This window comes from Ornithodoros turicata, unplaced genomic scaffold, assembly GCF_037126465.1.
Source record: "Ornithodoros turicata isolate Travis unplaced genomic scaffold, ASM3712646v1 Chromosome32, whole genome shotgun sequence".
NCBI classification, from domain to species: domain Eukaryota; kingdom Metazoa; phylum Arthropoda; class Arachnida; order Ixodida; family Argasidae; genus Ornithodoros; species Ornithodoros turicata.
The window spans coordinates 1066931-1078180 of NW_026999357.1; the positions used below are offsets into that span (position 1 = coordinate 1066931).

Here is an 11250-nt window from a genome sequence, read left to right on the forward strand (position 1 = left end):
TCGTTTGTCTTCCTTTCTCTCCTATAATCTTCTGATTCAGAAATCCTCATGTACATTTACTAACAGATCACTATTTATGCTAAGCACCCACGCAAAGAAGATGACTGAAACTTACAGTACCACCTACTTCATTGTATGCAACGGCACCCTTGCACATATTTTTACAGCTTATAAATATTGTGTTGAAATATGAAATCGCTAAAAAACTTGCATCCTGCGCGACATTACATTAAACGTGCTCGTTGCTGTTCTGCAGTGTTCTTTACCCCTCGTGTGCAAGTGAAAGGGCAAAAAGAACGCTCCACGAATCACCATCACATAGTCAATATTTCGGGGCCATGTCCTCGCGCTGAATGCTCTCGAGCGTGCTTTTTGGAAAGGGCAGTGGCACACAGGGAAACCGATGTTTCATTTGCACCGAACTTCTCTATCCGAATATTAAACGGAACCTAATTAATACATCGATTATTTATGTAGAACATATTGTCATCCATTATAACCCGAACCCAAAACCTTACCCGAATCGTTATTTTTGCCGCAACTGAACCTGCACCCGAACCGAAATTTTCTTTACACTGTTGAACCGCACCGAAAAATAATAGCGGCATCCGGTTCGCAACAAAACGGTTCGGACATAAGAGAAGTCCGAAGCCTCAAGTGCTTCCCAATGCCCGAACGACGACACATTGGACTACATATCACGGATTTTGCAAATTTTCACCTAGCAGTCAAACGAGGACTCAGCGCCTTTTTTCACATGTTGAAGCGCATTGTCCATGTCAACGCGGCCGCAAGTGCCTCATTCACGCGCTGCGGCGTCTGCTCTTCAGAGTGCAAGCGCCACGCGGACGAATGAAGCAGGAACTGAGTAAGCCGGCTGGTGTAGCTCTTTAGAACGAATATGTGATTAAGCAACCGCCCAAGCTTTCCCCCCTATCGAAAAAAACACCAGAATCATTCTAGTGTTTTTAGTGGCTGTGATTTGGGACATTTCTAGTGTTTTCTTCCCTGATGTTAACATCAGAATTTCCTGGTGTTCTTAGTGTTTTTTCTGTGATGTCGCACACCAGGATTTCTGGTGTTTTCTGGTGTCTGCATTCCTGGTGTTGCACACCAGGAATTCTGGTGCCTGCACTTTCTGGTGTTTTAAAATTTTGTGGCCTGGGTGATTATGCTGCAGTGTCTCATGTTTGTGATTGAGATAGTTGTTTCAATGCCACTGACACATGGTGACTAGAAACACACTTTTTATTTTATTTTGTTCAGAAGTTTTCTGCTCACCTCCTGAGCTGGCACATTTTTTCAGACAAGTACCGCCTTATTGACTTTCACCTCTTCTTAATATCTTCATTGCCAGCACCATTCATCCTCGCGTAGTAGTCGAACATACCTGAAAGAAAGAAAGGTACACGATATGTAATTTACTTCCTCAAAGGTGACGGGTAAGCATCAAGCGCGGGATGCCATACCGGACTGTGCTTATCACTATTCACCACAAAAAACGAAAAATGTGGCTGCGTCCCATAAGAGGTATTTGCAATAAAGGGGCAAGTCATATGCGACAAAAGCAGTCCAATGCAGTGCGAAAGACAAAAATCAATAACGTGATTGCCAATTGCTTATAAAACCTTTTACACAGCAGATGCAAAGGCATGTAGATTCTCGTGCTCAAAACTACTAATCAATGACATAAAGCCACCAACTTCTTTAGCAAGAATATATAAACTGGCATGTTGATCTGGACACATTTGTATGATATATCCACTGGTACAGTGCTGGACAAAAGTTTACGGAACGCGCGAGCGGCGTATTTTCTCTGGGCAGGGACACCCTAGCGGCGAGTCCACCCGTTCAAAGCGATGGAAGAGTGCGCTTGTGGCGACCCACCGTGGTAGTAGTGGTAACTTTGCTTTTGAGTGTAACGAACGCCAAGATGGTTTCGTTTTCGATCTACTGCACCGAGCGCGAGTGGCTATCGTGGGTAGGAAGTCTCCCCGCTATCGGAGAGATAACAGTGCGCTAAGATGAATTGAGGTGACAACGGGCTCGCAGTGCCTAGCTTTTTTTCTTTTTTTTTATGAGACAAAAACAGAAGAAAAGAGCGTATACCCTTGAACACACACACGAAAAAAGAGGCAGGGGGAGACGATACTGTCTCAATACTTTGTCGGCCCCCTTTCGCAGCAATAACTGGGGCCATACGCACAGGAAGGGAAGCGTATAGCCGACGGACAAGGTCCACGTCTTCACGTAGCAAGGACCACTCTGCTTATATAAATTCCCAGAGTGCGTCCTTGCTCCTTGTAGGCGTCTGTCTCTTGCTCATCCTATTCTTCAGGCTGCCCCAGACGTTTTCGATGATGTTTAAGTCCGGGCTCTGCGCAGGCCATGTCAGCTGCATTACGCTGAGGTGTAAAAAAAGAAAAAAAGCTAGGCACTGCAGCCCGTTGTCACCTCAATTCATCTTAGCGCCCTGTTATCTCTCCGATAGCGGAGGGACTTCCACTCGCGCTCGGTGCAGCAGACCGAAAACGAAGCCATTTTGGCGTTCGTTACACTCAAAAGCAAAGTTACCACTACTACCACGGTGGGTCGCCACAAGCGCACTCTTTCAACCCTCTGAACGCGTGGACTCGCCCGCTTCCGCTCGCCGCTAGGGTGTCTCTGCCCAGAGAAAATACGCCGCTCGCGCGTTCCATAAACTTTTGTCCAGCACTGTACACAGCATGCAAAGACAGAGGACAAAGAGGGAAAGCATAGGGCACAAGTGCTGACCAGCAATGTGGACTGACTTAACCACAATGGCCTACCCTGTCTTTCCTCCTTAGGAAGAAAATTGGTTCCACTGCACATGAAATACAGGCAACCACTTTCATATTGTATCATATCAAGCGGGCAGCCTACGGGGGAACTCAACCTCTTTTTTTATAAAGACTGATAGAAGGTTGGCTTTCGCACACCTCTTTGAACTTGTTTAACTTATCGATCTGGAAGGTCGCAATTACTTCACTAGTAAGTTGCTTTGTAGCCTTCGTTATGACAGTTGTGTTCCCAAATTCAGGTACGCAGCCACACGTTACAATGGACAGCTAACTACCCCGAGGTTGTTCTTGTAAGTGTGTCATGGTGGCAAGCGTTGGGACCCTTTCCTGTCTAGGGATGAAGTAGATCTTGTGGCATGGTTGTCTGAAATCTCTAGCCTATGGCAGAATGCTGCATAATTCGCTGTATCATGCTTGAAGGAATTGCACCAATACTGGCTATGAGGAGAGCCCGCGCTCAGTAGCCACCCAGAAGGACAGATAATCGTCCGATACACTGACGTCTTCTACTAGTAACCATAATTAGGGCCTGACTTTTTAGGGTTAAACACGTATCCGCCCGATATTTACCCCCCGAACGAAATCTGTAAAATTCGGGTTTAACCCGAATCTACCCGAAAACATCCGGGTCGTGTGGCACACTCGTAAGCGTGCATTAAAATAAAGTTTGATAACATTGCTAAACATTAGTTCCATGTTAAGACAAATTTTTATTAAACAAAAAAAATCACCCGAATACACCCGAATTCCTGACGACAGAATATGCCGTAACGGGATTTAACCCGAATACACCCGAATTTTCGAACGAAAAATATCACCCGATATTTACCCCCCGAATTTGGCCAAAAATAAAACCCGAAAAAGTCAGGCCCTACCCATAATGTGCATACAACACATCAACATCAATGTAATAGGATTATGTACTCACAGTGAATGGCTTTCAGCTTCTGAGGCGTCAGGGGGCTCTGTGCTGTCTTGTCTTCTGCAGTGTGCCTGTTGGACAGCTTTCCAGTCACGCTGCGGCGTGCTAATTGCTCGGTCGACCAAATGGCCACAGCACTGTCCTTTACAAAGAGCGAGTCCTTTCACGAAGACATAAGTTTCTCCCAGACAGTCTTGTCCAGCCAAATGTTGTGACCTGCATGGACCTGGATGAGCAGATACAGTAGTTATGTATCTGAAGAACCCGGAGCTTGAAACAAGAGGCCAAACAACACAGGCAAAAAACCAGCATATGAACCATCATCATTAGTTAAAGTCAAAACATCAAACCAAAAGCTCACCAGCCCATTTTCCTCTAATCCAACTGAAAGTGCTAGTGTGCCAGTACAAGGAGCCCCTGCTTGCTGTGTGTGATCTACTGCCGATGGGGTGCTGTCCTTGCTTGACAGTAGGGTCGACGGTGTGGGCGGGGTCGACAATGGGGGCGGGGTCGACAATGGGGGCGAGGTCGACAATGGGGGTGGGGTTGTAACGGCACGGTTGCCATTGTCAACGTTCTCCAACAAGTCACACAAGGTCCCAGGTGTCCCGTCCGGAGTGGTTACTGGTGTTGCAGTCATCACAGTGTAAGTCTTCCAGGATGAGGTTTGACTGGAAGTACCTAGAATATAGATGAATATGATCAAATGCATGTCTGTGCCTGTGAATTCCCATTTGCCTTCTTCCGAACTAAATTCGACATGTGCTTTCGTTGGTAACAGAAACACATGATTTTAACCAGGCAAACTTTGGAGCTGAGTCAATACAAATGATTATGGGCCATTCCATGTCAAACTTCCCAGACATTGCGCTCGACCATCCCTGATTTCTTTCAAATAAATTGTGGTTGATTGTTCCCGTGCAGCCAGTGCACTCCTGGCTTATTTTTGCCGCAAAAATTTTTTTCGCGCTGTGGTCGTCTCTTCAAGATGGCGATTTGACATGTAACCTACCTGATGAAAAAAATTCTAACAAAATACGTTTTGTGCAAATTCCAACCAAATCTCTTCTGAGTAAAGGCAAAGCATAATAGTTTTGTGCCAATACCCGTTGATCTACACTTTTTATTGAATGTCTGTGCCCCGAGAAAGCAGTAAAATTTCAGGAACATTTGGAATTTTTTACGGAACTCTGTATTTTTGCGTAGCTATTTAAACTGTTTAGCGCTGCTGTATAGGAGGCATAGAACATGCTAAAAATATTTTGAGACACCCAGACTTGGATGAGTACAGAGAAAAATTCACAAATATTGCTTTTTACCACATATTCAGCAGTCTATTGTGCACTGATGTGGTCCTGTTTAAAATATGAGACAAATTGCATTTGATAGTATGACCCTAGACCATTTATTTTGCAAGGTTCCATCGAAACACTTTTTGTTTTAGCAGCGAAGAATTTTTTTTTAACTTGACCACCCCCACACTCAACCGGCATTGCCCCGCAAGACTGCTTCACCCCAAAACGCATCGCCGCCACTGCTGCCAAACGGACACGGGAGCGGCCCAAACTGATTTGAGTTGCCTGCAAAAACATGTTGTATGTACAAATTAACTTTTGAAGCTTCAGGTTGTTACTTTTACGGTGGCGCAGTACACAAGGAGCAGTGGAGCCAGGGATGTATTTCGATGACATCTAGCTCACTTCAGGGATGGGCATAAATAATTTTTTTTTACTATTTAAATATAAATAGAAAATACTTCAGTTGAAAGAAGTATTTTAAATACTCTGCATAAATAATTTTTATGCAGTACATTTTCAAATAGTATTCAAACACCATAAGTACCACCATGAATACTGTGAGGAAGATGTCATCTGGAATTACAGAAGTAGTGGTGACCATAACAACAAATCCTCAAGAAAGAATAACATTTATTTGTTAGATCATCGTGGCGATTTTAATATTAAAAGTGTCTGGATGACTGCATCTTCTAGGTATCATCTGTTCAGCATTAGAATCAAATTCGCAAAGGAGAACACCTCTCCACAGGTGCCGATGAAGAAAGGCTTGTATTGAATGTGACGAAGGACGAGGTAGTCGGGTAGTCCCGGCTTTTATCCGCAACAACAGTAAAAAAACTCGCCATCTAAAACCGTTTGTCGCATGTGCGTGCTCGTGAACACACAGCTGCATAACTGCGCGGTTCTCCAAACTCTGCTTTGTCCTTCTTATCAAGAGGTCCAATGTAGGGTAGCGTTGAGATATCAGTCAGTATCTTGCGTATTTAGGAGTAGCTATAAAGTATTTACAAAAACAAATTCCCAAAATTGGTATTTGAATATAATTATAAATACATTTTTCAAGTCTGTATTTAAATACAAAATAGAAATACATGTATTGATATTTTAAGTACTACTTTAATTACAGTGTATTTAAATACTGCCCATCACTGGCTCACTTTGATCAGATGTGACACCATCCTCCTGAGCTGGATCCTTACATTCAATGACGTCACTTGGACAGTTTTAAGCCTTCCCTTCTGTTATTGTGTCCTTTGGTGGTAGCCGAAAAAGTGAAGATGTTGTTGTTGTCGACTAAGGAACAAGTTTATTTTCTTTTTTTTTTTTTTTTTGCTGTGTTTCTCCATAACTTTCTGTATCTCTGTTCCTTCTTCCTTTTGTTCGTTTCCCTTCGCTTTTGGGAATAGCAAGCTTCCATCATGAGCAGCCTTTTCCTTCCTTTTCTTATCATCATTAAACATATCCCCCACACACACCCTTTATTGCCTGGCGCCATAGAGTCGGAGTTAGTAAGTGCTGTGTGCGTCATCGCTTGAACAGATTATGGTTATTCAATACCTCTCAATTGCCCGTTACCACCGACGTACATCCCTAGGCCCGGTGCTCCTACTAAACTGCGTCGCCGCAGTAGACTGTTCTCGTGAACTTGAAGCTTGGAAGAATAATTGTTATGTTTGTTTTTTGTTTTTTCGCTGAAGATCACAAATAGGTTTGGGCAGCTCCCGTGTGCCATTTGGCAGCAGCGGCAGCGATGCGTCTTGGGGTGAGCAGTCTTGCGGACCAATGCCGGATGAGTGTGGGGGTGGTCAAGTTCAAAAATTTTTTTCACTGCTAAAACAAAGTGTTTCGATAGAACTTTGTAAAATAAATGGTCTAGGGTCATACTATCATATGAAATTTGTCTCATTTTTAACAGGACCACCTCAGTGTGCAATAGACTGCTGAATATGTGGTAAAGAGCAATATTTCTGAAATTCATGATTTTTTTCTGCGTACTCATCCAAGTCTGCACGTCTCAAAATATTTTCAACATGTTCTATGCCTCCTACACAGCAGCGCTAAACAGTTTAAATAGCTACAAAAGAATTGCAGAGTTCCTTAAAAAATTCCAAGTGTTCTCAAAATTTTACGGTTTTCTCAGGGCATAAACTCCCGATAAAACGTGTAGATCAACCTTAAACGAGTATTGGCATTTCTTTGCCTTTACTCAGAAGAGATTTGGTTGGAATTATCACAAAAGCTATTTTGTTAGAATTATTTTCACCAGGTAGGTTACATGCCAAACGCCATCTTCAAGAGACCACCACGCCGCGAAGAAAATTTTGTGGCAAAAATATGCCGGGAGTGCATTGGCTGCATAGGAACAATCAACCACAATTTATTTGAAAGAAATTGGGGATGGTCGAGCGCAATGTTTGGGGAGTTTGGCATGGAATGGCCATTATGATAATGCTCAAAACAATCTGGACCCAATGAGGTGGTAAAAGCGTAGACTAAGACTAAAAGACTAAGTACTGTTGACTGCTCTTTCTATCATGGTTGCCTGTATGTTGCAGTCTTCACTTGATCAATTTATTTTAGTTTGGCTGTTACGCACTGTAGTATTCAATTTAAAGCCATGGGGAAAGAATGTACTGTTCGAATAAAAAAGAAACAATCCATATACCTTCCCTCCACAGAATGGGAAATTGTTGCTTGGTGGATGGAATGGCCAGGGGACAAATGCACTAATACCGGAAAGCCTTCAGTTCCTTCACAAAATGAAATTTAGAACTGCCACATTTATACAGTTTCCTCCTCATCCGATTTCCAAACCAAAATTGTCCTTGAGGGCAAACTGATTCGATCCTTAGCGAGAGCAGCAATGACTATTTAATTACGGTATTTCAATGGATCATGGGCTTCAGTTTCATAAATGCAATATGCCCTTTTACAGAAATAATTAAACATAGTTAATTATAATAAACTATTCATTACCTACTACATTAATATTGGAAGCAAAATGACACTTGGCAGATGTGCCCTGCGAACAACTAATTCACGCTGCTGCATTAGCCATTCGGAATAAAAAGAAACACTATGTATGATACAAGTGTTCTTGTGCACTCTCTTCTGCTGCATTAATGCAAAAAGACCTTGTTAGTGCCCGCTAGCCTCGACTGCAATGTGAGTAACAGTGATCACATTGGATAGTAAAAACAAGGATGCAGTGAACAATTAGAAATTGGGTTTTCGTCAGTGTTAGCACTGTTAAACACTTGACCATGACAATGTGTACTTCATGGTATTCAGCTGAGAGTAAAATTCGAACTTACTAGTTTCAACGTCATCATCTATGGCAATAACACCTTGGAGAACTCGTGGCTCCTGCTTCAATCCTGGCCCAGCACCTGTACTTACACACAAGGTAATGGATATGATGAAGATAAAAAAATACAAGTGAAAAGAAAGAAGGCAACCTATCTAAAACCTTAGTATGACTAACAAAGTACACAGCTGTAAAAAAGAAACTACACAGAGTTTAAGCAGAGCAACAACCTCTATTTCAAACTATGAATCCCACAAATGAATTGTGCATTTGGCTGTGCATAACTAACACACTAATACAAAATATAAAAAGTACCAAGTTCCTCGGTGCATGATTACTGCTCTTCGTTTTTGGGTTTTGAGTTTTCAAATTCGGGGCAGGGGGGCTGGGGGGAATTGTGCGCTATGATATCTCTTTGCAAATGCTAAATGTTACTAAATGTTAATACTAAAATATTAAATGCTGTTACTAAATACTGAAGTATCGTCTGCACTATAGTTTAATCAGGGTTCCTCATTTTCGGGTTAAGCCCGATTTTTCACCAAGGTCATGTTTGCAAGAATTTGGGTAAAACTCGATTATCTACCTGAAATCCTTGTGGTCCTTCAACTTGTCGTTCTAGGTAAATTGTCAGAAAAGTGAATCATAATATCAGCAAAGAGAGCTATTCATGAGAACCTATTTGTACTCCTTTTATAATTTCCTCTTGCAAGGGTGAAAGAATATGTTTTATGGGACTTGGGCAAGTGTTTTAGTACCACGGTGATTCACTGCTCCAGTTCCGAGCGGAAACGTAAAGATTCCTATTTCTTGTCCCTGTCTCCAGAGGCTCGTTTCACATGTCTTTTGTCTCACCCGATGACATATCAAACAGAGATCCTAGCACCCGATTTTTCCCTCCCAAATTAGAAAAATCACAAAACCTAAAAATGAAGAACCCAACTTTAATTTATCCAAAGCTCTCATACTGCAACTTAATTTAGGGAACGGCTAATAAAAAGCAAAGAAATAAGTTAGCATCGGTGCAGAAATATGCACTTTCAGTAACACACACACAAAAAAATTTCAACCTTTTTTATGTCCGTACTTTACAATGCCCGTACTACATAAATGGACTCACACACACATACAAAAAAAAAAGAAGAATCCATTCATATGAGAATGGTTTCAGTAGCTTAGGCAATACAGTTAAAAGGGCTGTGAATCAATTTTTAAACCTTTTGAAGAAATTACATTTTAAATATTAATTTATGTCTGCTAAGCATGCACATCAACATGCTACGTTCCTGCAATCCCATGTTACGAAGCTCTGTGTCATTGTTCCACTAGCACTTTAAGACTACGACAAATGTAGTACCCTCCGATAAGAGTTTACTGCACAGCGCCTCCTGCAGCTTGTAGTTCAGATCCTTCAGAATTTGGTTCTCCTGCCGCAATGCCTTCAGCTGATCACGGTACTCTTCCACGTACTCCTTCGAAGATTCAGGGTCTTCTAAATCGACGAGCAGGTCACTTTCTGCTACCCTCCGTGCTTCTTCTTTTCTTTTCTTTGCAGATACCTATTAACATCGATACACAAAGATGAAACATCTCAAGGACATCAGGCGAACACTTGAAATGCAATCAATCGCATGTAGTCATGTCTACATTACAATGATTTGCTTATGGATAAGTGGTACACTGCTATTACTTTCCTTACACCATTGCCACTTCAGGAAGATGCTAATCAGACAACAGTAGCAAATGTGCAGTAATAAACCTTAGCTTCCGTTGTTCATGAACTTTGCACACACATAATCAACAGGAAATGAGCAACAAGGAATGCTCATTAAATATAGAAAATTATCTGATTAAACTCTACTTCTTTTTCTCTCGGTTTCCTCCCTGTCTTGGACGGCACAGTCTTCGTTGACCTGTTGCGCTTGTCCGCATCTAAGTAACAGTCGATTTCTTGTTTTGATTCTGAGAAGAAAGTTCACAAAAGTTTAGTAGTTTAACAAAAATGCATGCTGAACGCGAAACGCACTAGCAAGGACGAAAGCAATCTGATTATTAAAATTGGTTAAACCCGGAACCAGAGGAAAGATCGAGACGAACAGAAATAAAGTTGCAACTTCAGTATGACGTACACTCGTTATGACAGTCCAGTCGAATTATTAGAACATAAGCAGAATGCTGTAGCGTCGCCATGAAGGCTGGAACGCGTTTGCGTCTATTCATCACATAGCTGCCGGTCACAGCGGTAACTTTGAAACTGCCCACTTTCACACATGAATGAATGGTTCCTCAAGAAAAAACGAGTTGCAAACTTACCTGCCACGTACAAGATCTTCGCGTCGTAGTATCCTCCGCGCGTCTTCTCATCGCCACCCCAGAAACAACTGTACACATGATCTGCGTTGTAGTCGTTGACATCTAGGGGTTCGAAGTCTTTTATATATGTCGATAGTGTCACCTTCTTCACGTCATCCAGAAGAATCCCAACTAGCTGCAATAGAGCAGCGCAAACCCACATTGAAAACCGCGTGCAGCAAACCGAGAATGATCGCAGACGCGCGCACGATACGAAACGACGAAACGACGACTTGGCTCGGCGGCTCGGCCGGCTTGGCCGTGGGCTCGGCTTGGCTTCGTTGCGCAGAAAATCAGTTATTTAAAAAAAAATACATTTAAATGTTTTCGGAGAAGACAATGTTCCGGAAAACGTTTATATTTACACACAAAGTAGAAAAGTAGAAAGACATAATGTAGAAAGACACAAAGGCTGCGTCTACTAAAAAAGCGCCGACAGCACCGGTAGGGGGCAGCGCTAACGACAGCAGGCGCTGGTTTAGTAGACAAGCTCGCTGGTTTTGCTGAAAATTGCGGCCAACGAGCAGATCCCCGATGGTACCGCGCAGT

At 42.5% G+C, this 11250-nt stretch overlaps 1 long non-coding RNA gene across 1 annotated transcript; it reads right to left on the bottom strand.

Annotated features, from left to right (window-relative positions):
* Positions 1-8353: 8353 nt before the first annotated feature.
* Positions 8354-10293, bottom strand: LOC135373794 (uncharacterized). Its single transcript, XR_010416594.1, has 3 exons — positions 10211-10293; positions 9707-9908; positions 8354-8431 (listed from the first exon to the last, which is right to left on the bottom strand). It is a non-coding gene; the product is annotated as an uncharacterized LOC135373794 (long non-coding RNA).
* Between the last annotated feature and the right edge of the window lie 957 nt (positions 10294-11250).